At 40.0% G+C, this 12478-nt stretch overlaps 2 long non-coding RNA genes across 3 annotated transcripts; both read left to right on the forward strand.

Moving 5' to 3' along the window:
- The first annotated feature begins 1541 nt into the window (after positions 1–1541).
- Positions 1542–4704, forward strand: LOC145109877 (uncharacterized). 2 transcript variants are annotated; one of them, XR_013709293.1, is made up of 3 exons: positions 1542–1799; positions 1890–1974; positions 4376–4704. It is a non-coding gene; the product is annotated as an uncharacterized LOC145109877 (long non-coding RNA). The 2 variants fall into 2 exon arrangements; XR_013709292.1 differs by lacking the exon at positions 4376–4704 and adding an exon at positions 3328–3500 and having other exon boundaries at positions 1547–1799.
- A 5137-nt stretch (positions 4705–9841) lies between these two features.
- LOC145109815 (uncharacterized) lies at positions 9842–11796 on the forward strand. The gene is made up of 3 exons (XR_013709229.1): positions 9842–10095; positions 10186–10270; positions 11624–11796. It is a non-coding gene; the product is annotated as an uncharacterized LOC145109815 (long non-coding RNA).
- The last annotated feature ends 682 nt before the right edge of the window (positions 11797–12478 follow it).

Genomic DNA, 12478 nt, shown 5'->3' on the forward strand with positions numbered 1-12478 from the left:
GTTTGGAGTAGGAGTGTTAACAACCAACTTACCCTTAAGACCTGTTTCTGTGGTCTTGAGGAGTCCCTGAAGTTTGCTGAGTGTGACCTCTTCCTTATTCATGTGATATGTCATGCAGAATTGATCATAACACGATGGTAAGGAGTGCAAAATGATATCTATTGCAAGCTCCTCAGGGAAGTTCACATTAAGCTTCAGCAACCGATCCACATACCTTTGCATTTTATGCATGTGGCTCGTGACGGATTCCCCGTCCTTCATCATGGTTGTTATGATAGAGCATATGATTTCATACCTCTCTTGTCGTGCACTTTGATGGTATCTTTCCATCAGATCTTGGTGCATTTCAAAAGGGTAGAAGTCCTCATAGGACTTTTGGAGTTCCGCTGTCATGGTGGCCAACATGATGCATGCCACTTTTGTAGCATCCCTTTCATGTGCCCGGAAGTCAGCGATCTCCTGGGGAGTTGCAGTGGTCTCATCAATCTCCTTAAGCTCCTTGTTAAGGACATATTCTTTGTCCTCGTAGCGGGTAATCATCCTGATGTTTCTGATCCATTCATTGAAGTTGGATCCATCAAAAGTAACTTTCCCACACAAGTTCATAAGGGTAAAGGAGCCATTAGGATTAGAGCCAGAAGCAGCATTGTTTGAAGACATCTGAAAGAAGAGAACAAGATTAGTTTATGTGACAACCGTCAAATTTCGGTCAATTCAAAGTCAACAAGTCAAACCGGTCAACTCCAATAACCCTTGTATGCTAGGGTTACGTTATGTAATCACTATACAATTCGCTATTTTAATGAGAAATCATCATTTGGAAAGTTCATGTGTTTGATTTTCCTTAGCCTTATCAATGTTAAACAACAAACCAAAGCGATAAAACACTATTGCACAATCATCGGGATTGTGTAAGACACTAAATCATGGCTTAACGGGGTTTATGGACCTTTCGTTGCGAAGCCGGACACTCAAAAAGATCACAAACGAAACCTCTCACAATCTCTTTCACTCAACCTCTCTCTATTAAAATCTCTCCCAAATCTCTCCCGAATCTCTCCCAAATCTCTCCCAAATCTCTCTCAAAAGTTCCTTTAATTTTTTGTAATCATTCGGGCCATCCCGACCCTTAACTGGGTCAAAAACCACTTGAAACGGGGTAAAAACGGGTAAAATAGGCTTAAGGACCCAAAACTGAAGCTTCAGGACCGAAGTCCCTGTCATAAAGGGACGACACACATTTGTCTGTCGTAAACTTACGACTCGCGTGTTTAGGACATGCAATGAGTATCAAGGAAGCCCCTGTCATAAAAGAAGACGACATGCATGTTTGCGTGTCATAATTTTTCCGGTTTTTCGACTACGACTTCGTTTTAACTCCGTTTTTCATTATTTTAACGTGGGATTTTCACCCAAAACTTTATTTTATAAACTAAGGCCCCAAAATATATAAATCTCCAGGGTTTTTATAAAAATGTATTAAAAGAATTGGTGGTTGGACTAATTATTGAGGGAATATTTGCTTTTCCTTATTTTATGACAAAAGCAAGCCACCACCACCTCACTCTATGATCATCCACTCTTTCCCACTACTCCTTGTCTCCTTAGTGGACCTTTACAACCAATCTCCAGCTCTTCCCACGTTCTAAGAGCTGGAGGATTGATCCTCTCTCCTCATCCTCCATAAAAACTCTTTCATTCTACACTTAGCAACCAAGAACACTCTCCAAAATTCTCTCATCTTTTCTCTCAACTTCAAGAACTTCAAGGCTTTCTCCAGGGATTTCTTGCTTCAATTAGTAAGTATCTTCATCATTCACATAATTATTAAACTCCATTCTACTCAAATCATTGATATCTTACACAAGTTCCATCTTATTCGGTGTTAGATTTTCGAATCATCAAGACATCTTCTTAGTGTTCTTGAGTTGAACACTTCCTCTCTCTCACTTTCATCCACTGAAACCACATAAAGTGAGTTCATACCCCTACATTTACATGTTTTTCTTAAGTTTTAAGGGGGGGAATACAAGTAAAATCATCAAGAACACCATTAAACTTTTTCTAACAGATTACATCAGAAAAGATGGACTTTATTCACGGACTGTTTTGGTCAACTTAAATATTTTAGTTTTCAAAACTGTTCCAGGTGCAAGTCGTTCAAACTCTTAGCTTTAAAATGCCTACTTGCACATCTCCATATGATTTTTCTACAATTTATGGTGATTTTTACAAAACTGCCTGTCATTTCAGAGGCAAACCCGGACCAGTCTGTGATTATGAACATTTTCACCTCTGTTAGAGATCACTAAAAATCATGATAAAATTTACAAACAAACTAGACTCATATTCCAAACTCTCAAAATTTGCGGATTTGGATTTAGAGCTTTGATGATTTTTCTATAAATTTTCTAAGAACAGTAACAGAAACTGTTTTCAACGAAAAGTTGCTGTTAATTTCATTTCACCTTGTAACATGTTGAGCAAGGTGTATATCTTTATGTGATTATATGTTATTGCAATATATGACATTTTATCTTAATATTTAGACACACATCAGTTTACAAATGGATTTGGACATATAAAATATAAAGAATAACAAGTGATTATAATCAAAGTACAATCGATACATTCAAACATTTAATAAACTATTTTGAATATAGTTTGCATACATTACTACGTACTACCCTTGGTTGATAAACTATAATAGGTATAGTTTATGATACATTACATAACACATACATTTAAAAAGGGTACATTTATACAAAGGATATTTTCATTAAGCAAGGTACGGCCATACGGTACCAAGTTTTCATAACACGTAATTCCGTTAATGACTTTGTGAGACATTTACTTCAAATTACCATTAAGTCCTGTATTGTAACCAGAGTCTCCTTGAGGGAGAGCGTGATACTTGTGTATAGATCTATATTGGGTTTGACAAACCCACACCTAAGCTGCATGCAACAGCTAGACCGGCAGGTCTGGGGTGACAAATGTCATAACATTTCCGACGCCTGAAGAACGTCGTTTCAGGCCAACTAGGTCATAGCATGGTTATAATAACTCACATAAAGTATTAATAAACATTGGAATTTACGGGAACTTCATTAAAATTTAACGAGTTTATGTCGATTTAAACTTGCATTGTTTTACTATAAATATGACAAATTACTTGTACATTTCGGTCTTTGGGTTTTAAGACTACATTTACACATTAAGGAAAATATTGGATTTTTCTAACACAAATACTACTTTTACAAATGAAAAGCTTATGAACTCACCAACCTTTGTGTTGACACTTTTTCAAACAACTTGTATTCTCAGGAAATCATTAAACAGGTAATCAAGTGCTTTTGAGGATGGGACGCTAAGGCGTCTACTATTTCATATTTTATCAACATATTGTAATTGATTCGTAAACATGTAATTCATACAATGATGTAATATTTTTTTCAATTATATATATGTTGGTTGTGTTTGCTTGAATTACTATTACAATCGCTGTTATGATACTATACATGAAGTCCTCCACCCCCGGACGTTTCCGCCATCCTTGGTTTGGGGGTGTGACAGATTGGTATCAGAGCGCAGTTTATAGTGAATTAAGTATATCAAACCACATAAGATATACAAACTATAAACACAATTGGGACTAATAGTCTCTGATTTGTGCATTTTTCAAATAAATATACTTTTAGAAAATAAATGATTCTTTTTATTAAAAAGTATAAATACATGCATACATGCTCACATAGTGTCATAACTACAACAACATAAAATAAAAGAAGAGGAGTTGTACATTATGGGTATGCCTTGGTATATGTAAATCAAGTCTGGGAAGGATATAGCCTGATCAACTATATCTGTCCGGGAATTGACTTGCATATACCGGGGGATGGTCAGGATGGACAACAAATCTAACAAACTCGTCTTACCGCTAGTACGCCTCATTCACGAAGCCGGTCTATAAGGGGGGTATAAGGTTGTTGCCTATAAAATGGCAACTTAATGGGTGTCCACTCTCACCCACCGCTTCCTTGATCGGTGGAGGGTCGTTAGCCGAACGGGTAAGACAAGGACTTATAAATTCTCATTAAAAGTATGATGAATATTATAAAGTAACTAAATGCTTTAAAAACTCAAAACTAAACATTTACAAATACTATAGGAGTATTTTGTGTTACTATAATAAAAATATTTTATACTTTCATTTTACCTCATAACCCAATGTATTGGGTCAATAAAAAGTATAAAATCGTATGTATCGTAAACATACCGGAAAACAACGTAATAATATACTTTATGTATAAAAGATTTCTCTCCCTATAAATACACTTTTACTAAAAGTACATTGGTTTACGACTTATGACAGAACCATGCCGCCAAGAAGAAGACCAAGACCTTCCAGCAACACAGCAACACCTCCTCCGCCGCCGCCTCCACAGTTTGATCCCGCGATCTTCCAGGCTGCAGTAACAGCAGCCGTAGCGGCCGCAATGTCACATATAGGGACCAACGGAGCTGGTGGTTCGGGATCGGGAGCTACACACTCTATCCACGGAGACAGTACGTGGCGTGCAAAAGAGTGTTCATACAAGGACTTCACAAATGGCAAACCCGACAACTTCAATGGAAGCGGGGGAGTCATCACGTTGATGCAATGGTTTGAAAAGACCGAAGTAGTCTTTCAGGTGTGCTCCTGCCCCGAAGCGAGCAAAGTTAAGTTCGCAACCTTAACCTTCACCGGCCGGGCCCTTACTTGGTGGAACTGCCGGGTTAAGTCACTTACTCTCGAAGTGGCTAGCTCCATAACCTGGGCAGAACTAAAAACGTTGATGATGAAGGAGTACTGCCCGAGAGGTGAAATTCAAAAGCTGGAACAAGAACTCTGGAACCTCAGGATGACGGGCTCTGACCTTGAAACCTACACCACCCGATTCAATGAATTGGCTCTCCTCTGCCCAACAATGGTTACTCCGGAGGAGAAAAAGGTGGAGCGATACCTTTGGGGACTGTCTCTCCACGTGCAAAGTAGTGTCCTGGCTTCAAGGCCAACTACTTTTGACAGTGCCAGGGAGCTGGCACAACAACTTGTTGACCACCGAGCCGGTCATAATACTACAACCACCACCACTGATAAATCAAAAGGGGGAAACAACAAAAGGAAGTTCTGGAACGAAAAGAAGAGCCAACCAGCACAGGACCCCGCTAAGAAGCAACAAATTGTTGCTGTCCATGCTGCCACTAATGCTGCCACTACTGCTACCACTCCAGCACCACCGAAGCCATATGCGGGAAAACTACCTAAGTGCAACAAGTGCAACTTTCACCACAATGGTGCTTGTAGGGAGATGCACTGTAACAACTGCGACAGGAAGGGGCACACTGCTCGTTTCTGTAAAGCGCCGGCTCAACCAATCAACCAAGTCGCCAGTACGGGGGCAACCCGGACCTGCTACAACTGTGGAGACGCAGGTCACTTCAAAAGAGACTGCCCCAAAGCACAAGCCCCTAATGCTGGTGGAGTAGGAAGAGTCCTGGCAATAGGACACGGGGAAGCAGTCGAGGATCCCACGGTGGTTACCGGTACGTTTCTCCTCAATAACTCTTATGCATGCGTACTATTCGATAGTGGAGCGGAGAGGAGTTTCGTGAGCCACCAATATAAACATTTACTTGAACAAAATCCCCAATCACTAAAGGATACTTATGTAGTATAAATGGCAAATGGGAAAATAGAAAGCACTAGCGATATATACTCAGAATGTAATCTCACTCTAGACAACCATACATTTAAAATTGACCTGATGCCAGTCACCATAAAAAGCTTCGACGTAATCATCGGGATGGATTGGTTAGTTCCTCACCGTGCCGACATTCTATGTTACGAAAGGGCCGTTCGCCTCAATCTACCAAATGACGAAACCCTTCTTATCTATGGTGACAAACCTAGTGCGAATTTACAAATCATCTAATGCATCAAAGCCCAAAAGTATCTCCGGAAGGAGTACCACGCCTTCTTAGCCCACATAGTAGACAAGAAACAAGACGTGAAAGACATCAAGGACATCCCCGAAGTGTGTAACTTCCCGGATGTGTTCCCAGAGGATCTTCCTGGTGTACCACTCGCACGACAAGTCGATTTCAGAATTGACTTAATACCCGGAGCTACCCCCGTAGCCAGAGCTCCATACCGCCTCGCACCATCAGAAATGCAGGAGTTGTCCAGTCAATTAACCGAGCTTTTGAACAAAGGGTTCATCAGACCAAGCTTCTCACCTTGGGGAGCACCAGTCCTTTTTGTAAAGAAGAAGGACGGATCCTTTCGCATGTGCATCGATTATCGGGAACTAAACAAGCTCACCATCAAAAACCGATATCCTCTGCCCCGAATCGACGACCTTTTCGACCAACTCCAAGGAGCAAATTTCTTCTCAAAGATCGACCTAAGGTCAGGCTACCATCAACTACGAGTTCAAGAAGAAGATATTCCCAAAACTGCATTCAGAACTCGCTATGGACACTACGAGTTTGTGGTGATGTCCTTCGGTTTAACAAACGCACCTGCGGTATTCATGGACCTAATGAATAGAGTGTGTCGACCCTACCTAGACAAGTTTGTAATCGTATTCATCGACGATATCTTGATCTACTCGCGAAGCGAGGAGGAGCATCGCCTACATCTACGCCAAGTGCTAGAGACGCTAAGAGCGGAGAAGCTTTATGCTAAGTTCTCTAAGTGTGAATTCTGGATTAGAGAAGTGGATTTCCTTGGACATGTGGTAAGTGAGAAAGGCATACATGTGGATCCCTCCAAGATCAAGGCAATCGAGAATTGGTCAGCACCCAAGACGCCAACCGAAATTCGACAATTCCTTGGGCTTGCTGGCTACTATCGAAGATTTATACAAAACTTCTCCAAGATTGCGAAACCACTCACCACTTTGACGCAGAAAGGTGTGATATTCAAGTGGGAAAATAAACAAGAAACTGCTTTCCAAACGTTAAAACAAGCCCTATGCAGCGCACCGATCTTGTCTCTCCCAGAGGGAACCGAGGACTTCGTAGTGTACTGTGATGCTTCGAATCAAGGCCTCGGATGTGTGCTCATGCAGAGAGGGAAGGTTATCGCGTATGCATCGAGACAGCTTAAGACGCACGAGGTTAATTATACTACGCACGACCTGGAATTAGGAGCAGTGGTATTCGCTTTGAAGATCTGGAGACACTACCTCTACGGCACGAAATGCACTATCTTCACTGATCACAAAAGTCTTCAGCATATCCTCAATCAGAAAGAGCTCAACATGCGACAGAGGAGATGGGTGGAGTTGCTGAATGACTACGAGTGCGAAATTCGTTATCATCCGGGCAAGGCCAATGTAGTGGCCGATGCTCTAAGCAGGAAGGAGTACTCGGGCCGCCGAGTAAAATCCTTAACAATGACAATCCATTCCCACCTGACCATACAAATCAAGGAAGCTCAACTGGAAGCTTTGAAACCAGAAAAGGTGGCAGGAGAGACATTAAGGGGAATGGATAAAAACTTAGAAGTCAAGGAGGATGGAGCACGTTATATCATGAACCGGATTTGGACACCGAAGTTCGGTGGACTCCGAGATGTCGTCATGAATGAAGCACACAAGACTCGATACTCCATCCATCCCGGGTCGGATAAGATGTATCTGGACCTCAAGAAATTATACTGGTGGCCGAACATGAAAGCTGAGATTGCTACCTATGTGAGCAAGTGCCTGACTTGCGCTAAGGTCAAAACCGAATACCAGAAACCATCCGGGCTATTACAACAGCCGGATATACCTGAGTGGAAGTGGGAACGAATAACAATGGACTTCATAACCAAGCTGCCTAAGACATCGGGCGGTCTTGACACAATATGGGTAATTGTAGACAGATTGACCAAATCAGCACACTTTCTTCCAATAAAAGAAACCGACAAGATGGAGAAGCTGACTAGAACGTACATCAGAGAGATTGTACGACTCCATGGTGTGCCGATATCCATTATCTCCGATAGAGATAGTAGATTTACCTCACGGTTTTGGCAGTCTCTACAAAAATCATTGGGAACTAGGCTTGACATGAGTACGGCCTACCACCCACAAACCGACGGACAGAGCGAGCGAACCATTCAAACGTTGGAAGACATGTTAAGAGCTTGTGTGATAGACTTCGGTAAAGCATGGGATACCCATCTACCACTTATCGAATTCTCCTACAATAACAGCTATCATACTAGCATCAAAGTCGCTCCATTCGAAGCTCTTTACGGTCGCAAATGCAGATCACCCCTGTGTTGGACTGAGGTGGGGGATACACAGCTAGCTAGAGGGCAAGTCTCTAATAGCACTCTCACCGGTCCAGAAATCATCCGCGAAACCACCGAAAAGATCGTACAAATCCGAGCACGACTTAAAGCCTCAAGAGACCGACAGAAAAGCTACGCGGACAAGCGGAGGAAACCCTTGGAATTCCAGGTGGGAGACCGAGTCCTTTTGAAAGTCTCACCCTGGAAAGGCTTGATACGCTTCGGAAAGCGTGGGAAGCTGAATCCAAGATACATAGGACCTTTTGAGATTCTCGCTAGAATCGGCCCCGTAGCTTACAAACTCAATCTACCCCGCGAACTTAGTAATGTGCATCCTACCTTCCACGTCTCGAACTTGAAAAAGTGCCTATCCGATGAGACTCTCATTATTCCACTCGAGGAAATCGAGATCAATGAGAGCCTCAACTTCGTGGAAGAACCTGTGGAGATCATGGACCGGGAAATCAAACGAACGAAACAAAGTCGTATTCCCATCGTGAAGGTACGTTGGAACGCTAAACGAGGACCCGAATTCACCTGGGAACGCGAGGATCAGATGAAACAAAAGTATCCACATCTCTTCCCAAACTCTTGAAATCCCAGTCAAAATGAAAATTTCGGGACGAAATTCCTTCTAACGGGGGGATGATGTGACAACCGTCAAATTTCGGTCAATTCAAAGTCAACAAGTCAAACCGGTCAACTCCAATAACCCTTGTATGCTAGGGTTACGTTATGTAATCACTATACAATTCGCTATTTTAATGAGAAATCATCATTTGGAAAGTTCATGTGTTTGATTTTCCTTAGCCTTATCAATGCTAAACAACAAACCAAAGCGATAAAACACTATTGCACAATCATCGGGATTGTGTAAGACACTAAATCATGGCTTAACGGGGTTTATGGACCTTTCGTTGCGAAGCCGGACACTCAAAAAGATCACAAAGGAAACCTCTCACAATCTCTTTCACTCAACCTCTCTCTATTAAAATCTCTCCCAAATCTCTCCCGAATCTCTCCCAAATCTCTCCCAAATCTCTCTCAAAAGTTCCTTTAATTTTTTGTAATCATTCGGGCCATCCCGACCCTTAACTGGGTCAAAAACCACTTGAAACGGGGTAAAAACGGGTAAAATAGGCTTAAGGACCCAAAACTGAAGCTTCAGGACCGAAGTCCCTGTCATAAAGGAAGACGACACACATTTGTCTGTCGTAAACTTACGACTCGCGTGTTTAGGACATGCAATGAGTATCAAGGAAGCCCCTGTCATAAAAGAAGACGACATGCATGTTTGCGTGTCATAATTTTTCCGGTTTTTCGACTACGACTTCGTTTTAACTCCGTTTTTCATTATTTTAACGTGGGATTTTCACCCAAAACTTTATTTTATAAACTAAGGCCCCAAAATATATAAATCTCCAGGGTTTTTATAAAAATGTATTAAAAGAATTGGTGGTTGGACTAATTATTGAGGGAATATTTGCTTTTCCTTATTTTATGACAAAAGCAAGCCACCACCACCTCACTCTATGATCATCCACTCTTTCCCACTACTCCTTGTCTCCTTAGTGGACCTTTACAACCAATCTCCAGCTCTTCCCACGTTCTAAGAGCTGGAGGATTGATCCTCTCTCCTCATCCTCCATAAAAACTCTTTCATTCTACACTTAGCAACCAAGAACACTCTCCAAAATTCTCTCATCTTTTCTCTCAACTTCAAGAACTTCAAGGCTTTCTCCAGGGATTTCTTGCTTCAATTAGTAAGTATCTTCATCATTCACATAATTATTAAACTCCATTCTACTCAAATCATTGATATCTTACACAAGTTCCATCTTATTCGGTGTTAGATTTTCGAATCATCAAGACATCTTCTTAGTGTTCTTGAGTTGAACACTTCCTCTCTCTCACTTTCATCCACTGAAACCACATAAAGTGAGTTCATACCCCTACATTTACATGTTTTTCTTAAGTTTTAAGGGGGGGAATACAAGTAAAATCATCAAGAACACCATTAAACTTTTTCTAACAGATTACATCAGAAAAGATGGACTTTATTCACGGACTGTTTTGGTCAACTTAAATATTTTAGTTTTCAAAACTGTTCCAGGTGCAAGTCGTTCAAACTCTTAGCTTTAAAATGCCTACTTGCACATCTCCATATGATTTTTCTACAATTTATGGTGATTTTTACAAAACTGCCTGTCATTTCAGAGGCAAACCCGGACCAGTCTGTGATTATGAACATTTTCACCTCTGTTAGAGATCACTAAAAATCATGATAAAATTTACGAACAAACTAGACTCATATTCCAAACTCTCAAAATTTGCGGATTTGGATTTAGAGCTTTGATGATTTTTCTATAAATTTTCTAAGAACAGTAACAGAAACTGTTTTCAACGAAAAGTTGCTGTTAATTTCATTTCACCTTGTAACATGTTGAGCAAGGTGTATATCTTTATGTGATTATATGTTATTGCAATATATGACATTTTATCTTAATATTTAGACACACATCAGTTTACAAATGGATTTGGACATATAAAATATAAAGAATAACAAGTGATTATAATCAAAGTACAATCGATACATTCAAACATTTAATAAACTATTTTGAATATAGTTTGCATACATTACTACGTACTACCCTTGGTTGATAAACTATAATAGGTATAGTTTATGATACATTACATAACACATACATTTAAAAAGGGTACATTTATACAAAGGATATTTTCATTAAGCAAGGTACGGCCATACGGTACCAAGTTTTCATAACACGTAATTCCGTTAATGACTTTGTGAGACATTTACTTCAAATTACCATTAAGTCCTGTATTGTAACCAGAGTCTCCTTGAGGGAGAGCGTGATACTTGTGTATAGATCTATATTGGGTTTGACAAACCCACACCTAAGCTGCATGCAACAGCTAGACCGGCAGGTCTGGGGTGACAAATGTCATAACATTTCCGACGCCTGAAGAACGTCGTTTCAGGCCAACTAGGTCATAGCATGGTTATAATAACTCACATAAAGTATTAATAAACATTGGAATTTACGGGAACTTCATTAAAATTTAACGAGTTTATGTCGATTTAAACTTGCATTGTTTTACTATAAATATGACAAATTACTTGTACATTTCGGTCTTTGGGTTTTAAGACTACATTTACACATTAAGGAAAATATTGGATTTTTCTAACACAAATACTACTTTTACAAATGAAAAGCTTATGAACTCACCAACCTTTGTGTTGACACTTTTTCAAACAACTTGTATTCTCAGGAAATCATTAAACAGGTAATCAAGTGCTTTTGAGGATGGGACGCTAAGGCGTCTACTATTTCATATTTTATCAACATATTGTAATTGATTCGTAAACATGTAATTCATACAATGATGTAATATTTTTTTCAATTATATATATGTTGGTTGTGTTTGCTTGAATTACTATTACAATCGCTGTTATGATACTATACATGAAGTCCTCCACCCCCGGACGTTTCCGCCATCCTTGGTTTGGGGGTGTGACAGTTTAGATATTAAGAGAGTCCTTAATTAAACACCCAAATGTAATATTAAGGCTAGGATCCAATCACAATATATTATAACTTAGAAGAGGTATGCCGTAATCCAAGCTATAACATATTTGAAAGGTAGGTGAATGACGATTCACCAATTTCCACCATGAAAAACGAAATATAGATATTAGGTTTTTAATTGGTTCTTAGAAATTCCTAGATTCTTTTGAGATTCAATGAACTTTTCAAAGGCATGTTTCAATCTCGAGTGTGCCCTCCAAGTTTTGTGACTGGGATACCGAGGATCACAAAATGAGGTGTGAAGTAACCATGCAAATCACTTGGTACCCTTAATGTTTATTTCTCAATCGATGTGCCGGTTAACCACACGAGCTCCACCGACCTATAATAAACTTTAAGTCACCCTTTACCTACCTTGTTAAGTCCAAGTTAGTGTGCCGGTTAACCACACGAGCTCCACTAACGACTTAAACAAAGTGTAAAGTGTAATTTCATGGATTAGCACCTTATTCACATTTTCCTAAAGTAACTAAGATTGGGAATTTAATAAAAGCATTTAGTTACTTTATGATATTCATCATACTTTTAATGAGAATTT

The sequence above is a fragment of the Lactuca virosa genome, chromosome 4, assembly GCF_052849685.1.
Source record: "Lactuca virosa cultivar CGN04683 chromosome 4, Lactuca_virosa_CGN04683_v6, whole genome shotgun sequence".
Taxonomy (NCBI): domain Eukaryota; kingdom Viridiplantae; phylum Streptophyta; class Magnoliopsida; order Asterales; family Asteraceae; genus Lactuca; species Lactuca virosa.